This window comes from Dermacentor albipictus, chromosome 9 (genome assembly GCF_038994185.2).
Source record: "Dermacentor albipictus isolate Rhodes 1998 colony chromosome 9, USDA_Dalb.pri_finalv2, whole genome shotgun sequence".
Taxonomy (NCBI): domain Eukaryota; kingdom Metazoa; phylum Arthropoda; class Arachnida; order Ixodida; family Ixodidae; genus Dermacentor; species Dermacentor albipictus.
In genome coordinates, this window is record NC_091829.1 from 107,687,933 (window position 1) to 107,704,101 (window position 16,169).

Genomic DNA, 16,169 nt, shown 5'->3' on the forward strand with positions numbered 1-16,169 from the left:
TTGTATTGTGCATTTTACTTTGTTACGTTGCTTCTCTATGTTCACATTCTTCGTAACCCTGCGTAACTAATTTGCTTGTGCTTGCGTTGTAATAACTTAATCCCCCTTAATCAGTGCCCTTTGGGCATGTAAGGCCTTTTTAATACATAAACAAATCAATAATTCAGACTCCCAATCGGCCAGTATCGAACATAGGGAAACAAGCACCGGATATAGTTCGGAATGAGGCGGCGACTGGTGGCACCTGCTACACGTCAGCGTAGACGTTAGCTCCAACGTCAACACGCTCTGGTTTTCATCCTGTCATATTATTTCGTCACCTGGATGACGCTGTCTGGCGGACATTGGCTTGCATTTGCATTTTTTTCACCTGGGACTGTAAGACGAAATGTTAGTAACCGAATCTTACTGTTTACATTTCACTTACTTCGACATAGTGATATGCTCCACTCACGGGCACAAGAGCATCGCATTTCGTTGTTATGGATAGCATAATCCGATTACGACCAGCACATTCCCAAATCGTGTAGTGTTTACAAAACAGACTTGTTCACCAAAGGCATGTGACAAAAGGTCACTTTCTTCCATCTGTAAGACACGCTATACTTGGATTGCTTAGGATATGCTTAGTCGTCACTCAGGGTCTAGAACTGGTGTGGAGGCAGATTTAATAATGTATGATAGGAGCCTTCTAAGCAGATAGGCCACGCATACGTTGGACGATCAACATTACACTCTACATTTCAATCATACCACACACCGTTAGCAGTCAACTACACCCCACCCACCCCTTTCCGTTTAGGCAGTAGCTCAAAACACGCATAAAGTACGTTGCGTCCAAATGACTTCCACCTCATAATTTAGAAACAAAACTGCGGACGTTGCCTTTGGTACGACCTAGAGTTCTTGAAGACTATGAAGTTGTATGATGGCCTCTTCTTATGTAGAAAGCGATGGTCGTGGCAAGGAGGTTGGAGTGAAATACGCACAGGCGGGAAAGGAGCCTACTTTAATGAAAGGGAAACCAGTGTGCCGATCACGAAAGAAAGAACAAAACATCAAGCAGTGAGAGATACCCGAACAAGAACATTACCATGCGCGCGAAATAGGAAAGCCCCAAAAACGACGATGAAGTGTGCAGAAGGCAGATTTCATTTTAAATGGCAGGCTGCTTCTTAACAGACACCTACATCTAGCGTCTGTGGTATATTTATTGACCCGGAGTCACTGCAAACCATCTAACAAAGTAATTTGCCGCCCAAAATAATCCTCAGACATCAGAAACGTTATTCCGCCTCAATTACAACACTCTTGGCAGAAGCAAAGGCATTTTCCATGGGATTTCAATTACCGCGTCAGAGTGGTGGCTTAGCTAATAGTGCTAGGTAAACTTCATCAAAATGATACGAAATATTAGGAATTAAAATATTTATCTTGCAAAATCTACGCAAAACTAGCCCTAGTACCCATAACTTAAAAGCTGGGTGATTGTGCAACAGATCTAAGTAGCCTCTCACGTATAGGATTACTAATTTAATGAGACCGTTTAATACTGATCAGAAGAAATTTTCAATTACTGCTTTTCAATTTGAAAAAAAAAAGAACGTACAAAGAGAAACTATTCCTATATTTGACGCATGGGCGCAACAAGCAGCTTTCTGCTTCGCTGAGCTCAACGGGATGTTTAAAAACAGTTATTTTTATTCACATTTGCACGAATTGCTTAAAACTACAGGTGCAGGTTGCCACTGAAGACTAGAAATTGTTTTGCACTGTCTTTACAGAGGGAGTGGAAATTCTCACTGCATTGCTCTATGGTTCCCCGATAGCAGCTAGAAACGCTTTACACATGACGTCATATTCTGGTTGTGTGTCTCCCATAGCCGAAATCATTCGTTGCGGTTCCAATAGTTGTTTGCGACTGTTTCGCAGAATGTACGTACGTATTCTTTGATCTACTTCCATTGCAATTGCTTGTGGAGGGGGAAACGTACACGAATATATCCAGCATCCTTTGATGCACTTGTAGGACCAACGCTGCTGGCTGCGTACGGAAAGAAAATTGTCACGTGTGTTGGCGTCGTTTCATATCGATAGCCACTGGCAACGGAAGTGAAAGTTTACTGTAGCCTACAGGTAGCTGTCACGCATGCTGACTATATGAATTATCTACTCATCTAGTTACCTCGCTAAAAGCTTGTCAAGTACCTGCATCCGCATGCATTAAAGTTCAAGGTTGTTCAAGGTTTTCAGTTCCTTTCTGTTGATCTGTGGAAGCGAGATGCATTTGCGCTTTTCCGATAAAACCTTTGTGCGGTTGCATTTGTTTGCAATAACCTTCCGCAAAAAGCGCTATCAGCAAAAACTGGCTTTCGAAGTGCAGAACCCGTGCTCCAAGTATAACTGAACAGGTCTGGAGTGACGCGCATGCAAAAACAGATGTATCGACACCAGGCGCCTTTTTCACTAGTTGACACTGGTGCGCGCTTTTTAACCGAAGCCATGCTTCATTTTATTGTGTCTGTGACTGCAAGTCGCCGAGAAAAAAAAAAAAACATCGAGTTTTGGTTCCTTCACTGTGCGGCGCTTTGATGGCCTGCGGCCGTCCGCTACTGCGCGACAGCGCAAAGTGGTGAACTACTTGCGATTCACACGCCCCTTCGTCCCAGCCATCAGCAGCAGAGCTGCCGAAAGTTGCACTTGATATTTATTAAGCATGACAAGCACCAGCCTAAGGGCGAGGGTATGGAGAAGTTTGACGTCCCTGGGGGTACTCTCGTCGTGAGCACGTGAGCGTGATATCAGCGTCGGCCCTGCAGTCGTTTCGGCCACCTTCGTCGTGGTCCATTTTAATCTGTTCGCCGAGTGTACATCATGAAAAAAATGAAGACGGAAGAAGAGAAAAGTGTATAATAGCTGTGTCTTACCAGTACTCACCTACGGGGCAGAAACCTGGCGGCTTGCGAAAAGGGGTCTACTTAAATTGAGGACGACGCAACGAGCTATGGAAAGAAGAATGATGGGTGTAGCGTTAAGGGATAAGAAAAGAGCAGATTGGGTGAGGGAACAAACGCGAGTTAATGACACCTTAGTTGAAATCAAGAAAAAGAAATGGGCATGACAGGATATGTAATGAAGGGGGAAGATAACCGATGGTCATTAAGGGTTACGGACTGGATTCCCAGGGAAGGGGAGCGTAGCAGGGCGCGGCAGTAAGTTAGGTGGGCGGATGAGATTAAGAAGTTTGCAGGGACGGCATGGCCGCAATTAGTACATGACCGGGGTTGTAGGAGAAGTATGGGAGAGGCCTTTGCCCTGCACTGGGCGTAACCAGGCTGCTGCTGCCGCTGATGATGATGATGACATTGTGAAAAGCGGCCATGATTGAGGGCACCTCTGTCTCAGTACCTTGGTGACATCAACATCCACCTCACTCTTCGTACCTTTCTACTCAACGCAAACGGTATCCGCACATCTCCCGGAAAAGCTGAATACAGCCGTCACCTAAATCTTCTCCTTACAGAATATAACATAAGTGTTGTGGTCTACGTTGTCATGCGCACTGGTAATGTCGAAAAAAATTACACGTAATGGTCCTCTTTCTACCCTGTATGTTTCAATGCACCGAGAATAAATCTTATCATTCCAAACGCCTACCTATTCTAAAGCCTTCTTGTAGTTCTCCCAATATACCATTTTGTTCTGTTCATGCTTCCAGTTTTTGTATAATGGTGTGCATTGTTAACGTGTATGTTAATGATTAATTAGTCACCGTTCCGTACGAATGAACTGCTTTTCGTCCTTACCATTAAAAAAAATCTATCTGCTCTGCCGCAGACTGTCTGGTACGAGCCTATCAAGATACAGAGAGAGAGAGAGCGACGACAGCGGTCGTTGGCGCCAAGTGGGAACACGCCACTGCGTTCGCCATCGATGCACAGCAAACAGTCCTATGCCGGACGCAACTAGAGCTCGGAAGCACGGCGAAAGAGAATATACCTCAAAAGGAAGACTGATGCACAGATAAGACGGCAAAGCTGCGACTACACATTTGAGTGTTCGGCTTCGTAGCCCATGCTTCGGAGCCTTTACAGATGCGTAGGCAAAGACAGCTCATTCTCACGGGACACGAAGCCCTTCCACATGAACGGCTCTTTTATTAATGTTAGAACTACAAGGCCATAGCAAAGCAGCGTCAGAGCTATTGAAACACATAGTTGGAGCGCACGGATGCCACAGTTTTTTCCTTTATTTATTTTTTTTGCGCTACAGGTCAGCTCTGTGTGATCTGCGTGGAACCAAATTAATTCACACTGCGTCACAAAGATACTCGCTTTCATTGTATACCACGATGCCTCAGCTCGGTGTCTACAGGAGTTACAGTCGATGCAAAAAGCGCCGGCGAGCATGCCCTTCGGGTATCGCGTTTACATTTCTGGTCACTCTATGCACTGTTACCTACAGAAGGCGCGTATCCCGTCTATCCTTCTATCTAGCGAGTCCGCGATGAAAAACGACGATTGAAGTAAAAGGCCTAAGCAGCTGCAGGCGTGTTTCAGAACTGTTCGTGCACTCAAAATGCAACATCTTTGATCGGATTTGTTTTCACGTGTTACTATAGCAACGCAATACAGAAAGAAAACGACGCAACATATTAAATCAACATAGGTGGCGGCAACGCCTGCTCAACCCGGCCTTGACATCACAATGCCATTACACTCGTGACACCGGCTCATAAAGGCGACATCGGTCCAAGGTCATCCCGCTCCCGCAGGGGCGTCTGCGTCAGCAGGCGTTTGGTGTGTTGCGAAACCACGTACCCGAGCACACGAGTGTTGGACCCTCCCGCGTGTAGCCGTGCGCGGCTTAGCCGTGTCTGGGGAAAAGGGTATCCTGGGGGTTGAGCCGATGCTGGGTGTTTGGACCTTGAAGGCCCCCCGGCGGAGGCAACACACCCCTTTGGCCTCGGCAGATAGACGGCACCCCCGGACTGACCCACCCGGAGGAAATCGGCAGTTGCCTTTTCCTATCCCCCTCTCCATTCTGCGTCTTTTTCTCTTCCTTTCAATCTTTCCTGTCTTGTCGTCTCTTCTGTTTACTTCCGAATTTCCTGGCAGCGAGGGTTAATCTTGTGTGGGTGGCCAACCTTGGGTACTCCAGATTGGGTTATAGCAGCACCGTACAACTGGCGAGGGCTTGTCTTACACATAGGATCTGCTCCGTCTCCATGTTGGGCTCGGTGGTGGGCGGTTGGCGCTGCTGCCGAACTCAAGACCCCTATATGGCTTCAAGTAAACCACTATCCCTTGATCGCCCTCTGAAAAGAGGGCGCACCGATGCAAGCTTCCAATTCTTTTTGAAGAGCAATGAGGAACATTTCCCTAAGTACCATGTCATACACAGTGAAAGCAACACAAGCGTGCGCAAATTCTCCCCCTTCTTGGTGGCGAAATACCTTGCAAGCACGATAGGACCTGGCTATAAAGCCACAAAGATGTCTAGTGGACAGCTACTCCTTGAATTGAAAGATAAAATCCAATATGAGAAAATGAATGACCTGAAATGCATAGGCGATGTAGCGGTCACTGTGTCCGCACATCGAACCATGAACACGAGCCGTGGAGTAATCTCTGAACACGACTTCATGGACCTTAGTAATGAAGAGCTGCTTGAAGGTTTTCAGGATCAAAATGTCATCAAGGTAGAACGAATTCTAATCGGCAGGAATAACGAACAACTTCGAACAAAGCACATTGTACTAACCTTTGGTACCAGTGTGTTGCCTAGTACAGTGGATGCAGGCTATATCAAAGTTCGTGTTAGGCCGTACATTCCAAATCCTCGACGGTGCTTTAAGTGCCAGAGGTATGGACATGGATCCCAGACATGCCGAGGAAGGAAGACTTGCTCGAAATGCAGCTCGAACGATCATCCAACAGACACTTGCGACTCATCTCCACACTGCGGGAACTGCGATGGAAGCCATCCAGCCTACTCTAGAACGTGCCCTAAATGGAAGAAAGAAAAAGAAATCATTGCAATAAAGGTCAAAGAAAACATTACATTTCACGAAGCAAGGAAACGTCTTTCGTACTTAGATCACACAAGCTATTCCGAGGTGGCGCGACGGGGGGCAGCGTCACAAATACCTCGGGAGTCTACCGCGGTCTCTAATAGTGGTCCGGTAATCACTCCGCCTGCCCCTCTGGTGGCAGCAGCAGATGCTTCTCCATCGACATCGAAGGTGGGACTGCAGACTTCGGTTCCGCAGGCTCCAAAGCTAAACCGAACTCCACAGCCTGGGACGCGAGTTTCAGCGCCTAGTTCACGATCCTCCAGCGCCTCCGAGAAGGTTATGGAGGTCGATCAGAAATCCTTGGCGTCATCGACGCCGAAAGATCAGCGCTCCCAAGAGCGCGCTAAAAGAGAGAAAATACCTGTAACTGCACAAAAAAAGGGACCGGTAACCTAAACGGTTACCGCTCTTGTACACATATCCATCTATATTTACCACGTACTCTTGAACACAGTCAACAAAAATCTTCCTCAAAATGGCTACACAAATAATTCAGTGGAATGCCAGGGGCCGCTTTTGCTATTTAGATGATGTCAAAGATATACTAAAGGAATATCAACCACGACTGTTCTGTGTTCAAGAAACACATTTAAAGTCTACACACCAGAACTTTTTAAAACAGTACATAATTTTCCGTAAAGATAAAAATAATGGCAATTCTTCTTCAGGTGGTGTGGTAATCATAGCCCAAAAGTCAGTTGCATGCCAGCATGTATCCCTCCAAAGTTCATTTGAAGCAGTGCCTGCTCGGGCTTGTTCAACCAACTAGTTGTTCAACCAACTTATACCTATCTGCTCTATATATTTACCGCCTGATGAACGGTTTGACATTGCAGAATGTGAAAAGCTGATTGACCAGCTTCCCGAACCCTATATTATAATCGGAGACTTCAATGCTCACAGCACATTCTGGGGTGACTCAAGATGTGATGCGAGAGGACGGGCAATAGAGAACTTCCTTCTTTCTTCTGGAGCCTGCCTATTTAACAAGGCAGAGCCAACCTTTTACAGTTCCACACACAACACGTATTCATGTATAGATTTAGCAATAGGGTCAGCGTCACTTCTTCCATACCTGGAATGGAGAGTTATCAGTAATCCATACGGGAGCGATCATTTCCCTACACTCCTAGAAACAACAAAGTGGCACGCAGGACCAGCTTACCCCAAAAAGTGGAAAATTCATAGTGCAGACTGGTCGAAATTCAGAAACACATGTAAACTGTGCCTGGAAGATGTGGACCACCTAGGCGTAGAGGAACTGGCCAGCTACATTACTGAACATATTCTCTGTTCTTCTAAACACTGCATCCCTCAGTCCTGTACACATAAAGTCAATCCAAAGCCATGGTGGAACAAAGACTGCGAAACTGCAAAGAAACGCCAGAACAAAGCATGGAGTAGATTTTCACGCTACCCAACCACAGAAAATCTAATAGAATTTAAGCGCTGCAAAGCAAATGGACGCCGTATCCGCCGAATATCCAAAAGAGAAAGCTGGACGCGCTACATATCCTCAATAAACTCATACACGGCTGTTAGCAAAGTATATAACAGAGTACGCATACTGAAAGGACAACGTCCAAATCCTTTTCCTCTCGTCACTGGTTCTGGTGATTCAGTAGAAGATCAAGCAAACACTTTTGGCGAGCACTTTGAGAGAGTATCAAGTTCAGAAAATTATTCCGAAAATTTCTTAAACCATAAAAGTATAGCTGTAAATATTCCTCTGCGTCCAAAAAAGTCATCAGAAGGGTACAATAGACCATTAACGTTCCATCAACTCAAGCTTGCCCTAGGCTCTTGTGGTTGCTCGGCTCCAGGTTCTTATGCAATAGCTTATGAAATAATCAACAATCTGCCTTATGAGACACTAAACTGCCTTTTAGTCCTTTACAATAAGATATTTGCTATTGGTCATATACCTGCATCTTGGAAAGAAGCAATAGTCCTACCAATACTCAAACACGGCAAAGACCCTTCCTTAGTTAACAGTTACAGAACAATTGCACTCACTAGCTGCTTACTCAAAGTACTTGAAAAGGTGATGAACCGACGCTTTGTCTTCTTTTTGGAATATAATGGTATATTGGACCCTCGCCAATCTGGCTTCCGAAGAGCGAGGTCTACTACCGATAATCTAGTTCTCCTTGAATCATATATACGTGATGCATTTGTACATAGCCAATATTGTCTGTCTGTATTCGTTGATCTTGAGAAGGCATATGATACTGCCGGGCGATACGGTATTCTGCAAGACCTGTCTTCCTATGGAATTTGTGGTAGTATGCTAAATATTTTGCAAAATTACTTATCTGAAAGAAAATTCCGCGTTAGAATTGGCAATGTACTATCGCACACTTTTATTCAAGAAAACGGTGTACCACAGGGAGGAGTGCTAAGTTGCACACTTTTTATAATCAAAATGAAATCTCTCCGCTCTGTTATACCATCAATGGTGTCTTATTCTGTCTATGTGAACGACATCCACATCAGCTTTAAATCTTGCAACCTGTCCATATGTGAACGCCAGATACAGTTGAGTGTTAACCGGCTCACGAAATGGGCAGACGAAAACGGGCTTACATTCAGTGCAGAAAAGACTTCCTGTGTGCTGTTCTCCAGACGTAGATGGATATCTCCTGACCCTTGCATTACGATGCATGGGAGAAACCTGATAAATAGAAAAGAACAAAAATTCCTAGGTGTAATCTTCGATAGTAAGGTGACCTTCATGCAGCATATAAAACAGTTGAAACTGAATTGTCTTAAAACCATGAACCTTTTAAAGATCTTATCCAATCAGTCATGGGGAACCGATAGGTATCGCCTCCTGTCTCTTTTTAAAAGCCTTGTGTTGTCCCGCATAGACCATGGATGTATTGTATACCAGTCGCCTTAAAGGACAACACTTAGAGTACTCGATCCTGTCTATCACTTAGGTATCCGACTAGCTCTTGGTGCCTTTAGGACGAGCCCTGTCCAAAGTCTATACGCAGAATCGGATCAGAGGCCGCTGCATTATCAACGTACATATCTGGGAGTCAGCTATGCAATAAGAATCATGTCACTAAAACACCACCCATGCAAAGCACTCATAAGTGATCAGTCCACAAACCAGTTGTACTTAAACAGGCCTTCACACGCCCCACCGTTCCAGTTGGCAGTAATATCTGTTGCGGAAGAACTCGGAGTACTTTTCACAGATCTACAGGAAAGCGACAATGCTGAACCGATTCCATCCTGGGAACAATGTAGTTACCTGTGACTTGTCCTTTAGAGAACTGAACAAAAAGAGTTGTCCAAGTGCTCTCATCCAGCAACATTTCTTGGCTCTTGAAGACAAGTATAGATCAACGGCATTTGTCACTGATGCTTCGAAGTCGGCAACTTCGGTAGCATGTGCAGCCCATGGCCCAAACTTCTCCAACGCTAAAACCTTACATAACCATAGCAGCATTTTTACAGCCGAAGCGTACGGTATCCTGATCACTGTTGAATACATAGTGCAGCACAAGATACAAAAGTCCATAATATACAGATTCCTTAAGTGTTGTCACAGCCCTGTCCTGTGGCAAAACAAGCCGAAACCGGGTATTAAACAAGCTCCTTAAACACATTCACCTAGCATATAAACAAAACCTAGCTCTTGTTGTATGCTGGGTGCCAGGACACTCTGGGATCGCATGCAATGAAATGGCAGACAAGAATGCTGGACAAGCGGCTCATAGGGATATTATTGGTGTAAGCTGGGTACCTGGTGTAGATATGAAACCTGCTGTACGAAAGGTGCTTCATAACCATTGGCAAGCTGAGTGGGACAAGCAAGTGGAAAATAAGCTGCACCTGCTTAAACCGCGATTAAGCAAACATTTCCCACTGAAGCATGACAGGCACACCGAAGTCACCCTAGCACGACTCAGAATAGGACACACTTATGGCCCACACAAACACCTATTGACTGCAACTGACCCACCGACGTGCACACGCTGCGGTGAGAACTTAACCCTCCTACATGTCCTCATTCAATGTCCCGAACTTCACGGAGAGCGAGTAGCTCATTTTAAGGAACTCTACATACACCATAAACCACCCCATCCCTCGATGTTCTTATCAGAGGAGGCTCTTTTTAACTTTAAAAGAGTGTTTAATTATCTTGCTCAAGCTGACTTACTAGATATCATCTCATTCCATGCTAACCATCAGATTGTGCCTCACAGATGAAGCACAATCTGATGCACATAAGTATGTCAGAGCTCTCTTGCACTTTTTGCGTGAGCAAGAATTGTACAGCAAGGGACTCAATCAATCCGCAACAATTTACCATGTGTGCCTATAACCAATTCATTTAAGACTTTATATTTCTCTTCTTAATTGTAGAATTAATTCACTAGTATTTATAGATTTGTGTTACGTGCAGGCCTCTATACAGCCTCTTTTTTAAAGTCATAGCATTAAACCCACAATTTTACTAAACAAAAACACATGTCCTGGCGCTCTTTGGCCTTAGATGTCCTTGCGCCATTCAACATCAATCATCATCAACTTTCGAAATCTGCTTTAATCGGGCAGTATTTTGGATTATAAGTGGTTTAACCCGCGTAGTGGACCAATCGCTGGAAACGATTGTGGTGATTTAGACACATATTTAAATAAATGATCAATAATTGCAGAATAGCAGTAGCCCTGGAAGGAAAAATGTCTAAGTAGTAGCAGCAAATACAAGATGCACGCATGGCACGAACGTACGTGTGAAAATGCTCAGTGATTCGATACAGAATTATAGGGCCAGCCAAGGAGGTACGAGAACATCAGAAAAACGCATAGGCGTTGGCCTATGGAGAATAAGTTCCCTAAACCGCTACTGTAATTGCTACATATGAAGGACCTCAACGGTCGTAGGTCAGACTGGGTAGAGTCAATGCACTTTTTGTACCAGAGCTTGAAAGCTCTAGAAGCGTACTTTGCCAACCACGTTCGAAGTTTTACCAACCACGTTCGATGTCTTGATAGAATTGAACGTACCGCGAAGCTTATATTTTATGATTACTTGTTACTTTCTGATAAAAAAGCACGTATCTCGTGGCCTTTTTCTTTGCATGCCACTGCCCTCATTCCCCGGACAATTTCCTTATGATATGAGGTTTCAGACATTGAAGATTTCGTAATCATCAGTGCAAGTTACTTCAACTAGAGCTCTTTCAAACGGTTGTGCGCGGACGTCATCTGGCGAATGGAGGCGACGCACCAATTAAATTCGTTCAATGCGTCTTGCCGAGTCCGTTCTGCTTCTTTCTGGGTGTCCTTGCAAACTTGGCGCAACGACGACACGCGGCGGGTGCGTCGACAAAAACCCGGTGCGACGAGGAACGTTCACCGCGTCCATACCTCCAGTGTGGTCAGTCGCACGACCAGTTGTCGACATGGGTGTGGCGACAACTGGCCGACAAGACGTGCACCGAAGGCGTCACACTTCAAGATTTATAACCACCGGTTTCCAGGCTTTCGTCGATCGACGTTGTCTTGTCGTGGCTGTTGTCACAGCCGGGGATCGCTGCTACGGCTCCGCAACGCGTGAAGACCAAGACAAGGAAGAGTAGGAAGTTTTCGCTGCCGACGCGCTGATATAAATGGGCGGCGTACGCGATATCCATGTCTTCGCACTTCACCCGCACAAAGCTGTGGTCCCTCGCAGTGGTTGCTTGATGGCTATGGTGTTGGGCTGGGAAGTACGAGGTCGCGGGATCTAATCCCGGCGACGGCGGCCGCATTTCGATGGGGGTGACACGCGAAGACGCCCGTGTACTTAGGTTAAGGTGCGCGTTAAAGAGCCCCGGGTGGTTCAAATCTCCGGAGTCCCGCACTACGGCGTGCCTCATAATCATATCGCAGTTTCGGCACGTAAAACCCCATAATTCGACGCACTTGTCGCACACGGTGTGGGATGTAGCACACGGTCCCGATATCATGTGGCAGCGACGTCACCTGGTTAAATGCTGGATGCGTCGAAACCCCGTTCTTTTAAATGCCACGTCAGAACGCTTCTCGTAATTTCGAGCCCACTGACAGACTCACAGAAAATTGGCGATCGGCCGCGGAACTGCACAAATCTCCCACAGTGCGATAATACCCGTTTAGGGCATCACGTGACAACCTTCGATGCTGGTGGCGCGAGCGAATAAACTGGACGTTGAACGTGAGTATGAAAGACGTCTTGGTTTCCAAGTGTTGCAGTTGACCTCCACAATCGGCTGCTTCGTTTTAACGCGAATGCGTTAAGGGCGGCGTGCCGCAGAAAATCTGGCGTCCCGCGTCGGCGTCCAGCGCCGGACGTCATTTCATTAAAAAGATTTTCGAACCACCCATGCCCAGGCTGTCCTTGTGGTGCAAGGAAGGTTTCAAACTAATTGAATTTCTGAAGCGAAAATACGAAGAAAAATTGTTAAGAACAACTTACAACCTACACACCATAGCATCGTATTGTAATTTCACTTGTAATTTGATTTTCAATCACAATAGTAAGCTTCATCCGAAGATATCTGCTTTTTTCGCTCTAACTAATTTTTATTCTTCAGTAGATTTCCTTCTTATGATCAGGGTTCCCTGTGAGTAATTGACCTAGGTAAGCGCACTCCTTCGCAGACTCTAGAGGCTGACTGGCGATTTTGAACATTTGTTCCCTTGCCAGGCTGTTGATAATTATCTTTGTCTTCTGCATAATCATATTTAACCGCAATTTTACACTCTCGCTGTTAAGGTCCTCAATGATTTGTCGCAAGTCGTCCCCAGTGTTTCTGACGTGGACAATGTCATCAAATTCACCATTGATATTTTCCCCTAAGCCTTCCCAGTTTAACAGCTTGAATACTCCATCCAAGCATGCAGCGATTAGTATTGGCGAGATTGTGTCTCCTTGTCTGGCCCCTTTCTTTATAGGTATCTTCCTACCTTTCTTGTGGAGAATTAAGGTAGCTGTGGGATATCTACAGATGTTTTTCAAGATATTTACGAAAGCCTCTCCTGCTTCTTTATTACGTAATGTCTGTTTGACGGCTGGTATCTCTACTGAATTAAATACCTGTTCGTAGTCTATAACAGCCATATAAATATGCTGATCCATGTCTGTGGATTTCGCTATTGCCTGATTGATGACGTGGATGTTGTAAGCCAGACAAGTAGTAGGTAACAAAAAGCACTTTATTCCGAAACGCAGAAGAGTAAATAAGGAGCACTGCGATAAGTAGTGGGCGTGATGCACATGCGCGCTGGTTGTCTTCCAGGCACGATACTGCGCTCCAGTACAGATGTGCTCCATCCTAAAGCATCCCTTCCTAAAACCAGCGTATTTTCTTGGTTGACTGAAGTCCAGTGTTGCCTTTATTCTGTTGGAAATTACCTTGGTGAATATTTTACACAGTACTGGAAGTAAGCTAATGGGCGTAGAATTTTCGAATTCTTTAACGTCTCCCTTTTTGTGGATTAGTATAGTGTTGACATTCTTCCAGTGCTCTGGAATCCTTGAAGCCGTGAAACAGTTCGTATAAAGGGCCGCCAGCTTTTCCAGCATGATGTTTCCTCCATCTTTGATTAAATCAACTGTTATTCTATCTTCTCCTGCCGCTTTCCCCCATTTCATGTCTTAAGGCCCTACTAACTTCACCGCTTATTACAGAAGGAGCCTCTGTAACCAGTTCATTTTTGCTTCCAATTAAGCATCGTAGCTGCTCAGGGTACTGCATAGGTCAGTATAGAATTCTTCCGCTGCTTTTACTATATCTTCGAAATTGCTTATGACGTTACCCTGCTTATCTTTCAGTGCATACGTCTTGGCTTGTCCAATGTCAGGTTTAGTCTGACCGATTTCAGGCTGTGTCCATTTTTTACTCCTTCCTCAGGCTCTCTTACGTTATAATTTCGAATATCTCTTATCTTCTTCCATCTGATCTCTTGAGTTGGACACTATCATTCTTTGTCATTTCTTTATTAGTTCCTTTGTTACGTGGAACAGCTTACCTATACTGGTTGCTTTGTATACTGGTTACAACCCACTTCAATTTCTGCTTCGGAAACCAGCCTATTATGGTTTCCAAATGCGGAAAGTTGCCATATGCGGAAGTAATGCCAGATTAAATCTCCGTTCTGAATGTGCCCGTGAACCACCTATAATAATTAACAAATATAGTAATAGTGTGCTCTGGTGGCTTTTTGGCACGTTCTTCGCAGGTCGTGACGCTAACGGGGGTCATGTGCGTGGCGTCACCAGGGCAAACGCTGTCTGTTGTTCGTGGACGATGGTGAATTGTTCCGAACTCTCTCCTATCTCGCCTTCATCGTGCTATCGCAGGCTATGCTCGTCTTCGTCTTCTTGCTCGCCTCTAGTTAAGCCTCAACCATAAGGAACAAGTTGGCGACCCATATTGGCCGTCAGCCAGCGTCGTGAGGCGGCGGAGTCGAGAAGAAAGCGACGCGGACATGACGCTCGCACGACGTCGAAGTCTGCCCGTCGTAGATCACGGCGCCGACAGCTGAAGCGGCCAGCAAAGCACGAAACCCAGCTGACGTTGGCCGACGCCACCTGACGCTGACCGGCTCCGACGCCGAAAATCTATTGGCAACTGATTCTTTGTGGTTGGCCCCAATACACCAATTTCACCTTGATTTTACTGAGCTTTCGACTGCGTGTGCAGGGAGGGCCCACAGCCTGCGACCATAAAGCGTGGAATTCATAGAAGAGACCCCCAACGGGCGTTATCGACACTGATGTGCACAGTGCCCGCAAGTAGGAGAGAGCGGTCTTGGGGAGGGAGGGGAGCGAAGGCGAGAGAGAAACAGTCACAGCTACTTAAGACATCTTTAATATTTTCGCCTGCAGTGAAGGACCTTTAGGTTAACTCATGATTAATGAAGAAATGTATTCGTCCGGACGGTAAGAAAGAATTGGAGGACGCTTAAGCTTCGCCTTCAAGAGTAGAATGCGATAGCGTTATCGCACCCCGTTCGCACCGCCCACTCATTCGTTGGCACCGCCCACAAAGACGAAACGTGCGCCTGAGCAAGCGCAACGAACCATAGAACTCGGTGCCTCGGAGGGAGAAACGATCGACGCGAGCCAAACGTTGTGATCGGCACGGACACTCGGGCCGCAACGCGCCATGAAGGCGGACATGATCATGGGGCTGACGCCTCGATGGGATCGTCCTCTAGAAGCGGGCGAGTGGCGCGCCAGCTGTCGGGGTAGCTCCGTACATTGCGAGAAAGGGGCTTCTGTATTTGCCGCAGGATGGCTCTGCGTGTGCGACAAGCGCAGAAATGTAGCGGAAACGGACTTCGTTACGCATTTAACTGCGACTTTTGTAATTGACATACTCATAATTACCGATATACACCGCAGCATAACTTTCTACGGCACTTTTCTAAGGCAACACCGCATTCACTAGAGGCGCTTTTCTCCCGCTTTGAAGCATAGAACTCATGGCTGAGTGGTCGCGTCTCCGTCTAGTACTAGTACTAGTACAAATGTAACTAACAACCACGTGTAAACCCACAAAGGAGAAATGAAATAAGGTGCATTTTACAAGAAGGGGGAGGGGGGGGAGGGCTGTGTATACACCTCACCTTTACTTGGCAGACAAGTAACTACGTCAAATGGATTTGCACAGGAAAGAAGCGCGGGAAGAATACTGCCAAGAGCAAGTAAAGAAGCCAAAGTGTAAAATAAGAATAACTTCGGTAGAATTCAACTTAAATGGATAGAGCAGTTGGCAACCAAGGCACACAAACCGCGCGGGGTTGTGTTACTTCGCCAGCCAATCGCAGAAGCAAACAAAATCGTCGTCATGCGGCCTTTTCAAAATGGCTTTTCAAACGTCTGCTGTCCTTGAAGGGTCTTTTCATCGGCGGAAGCACTGAGGTGTGCAACAGACATAGACAAAGTGTATAGAGTCTGAGCATTTCACTCTTCAAAAGTCTGCGGGGCAGGTTCATTTCACTGATGAACCCGTTTTACTCATGAAACTTCACTTCCAACTGAAGTTCAACTTGACAATAAATAGTTACAACAAAGCAAACATGTTATTTCAGTTCAATAAAGAAA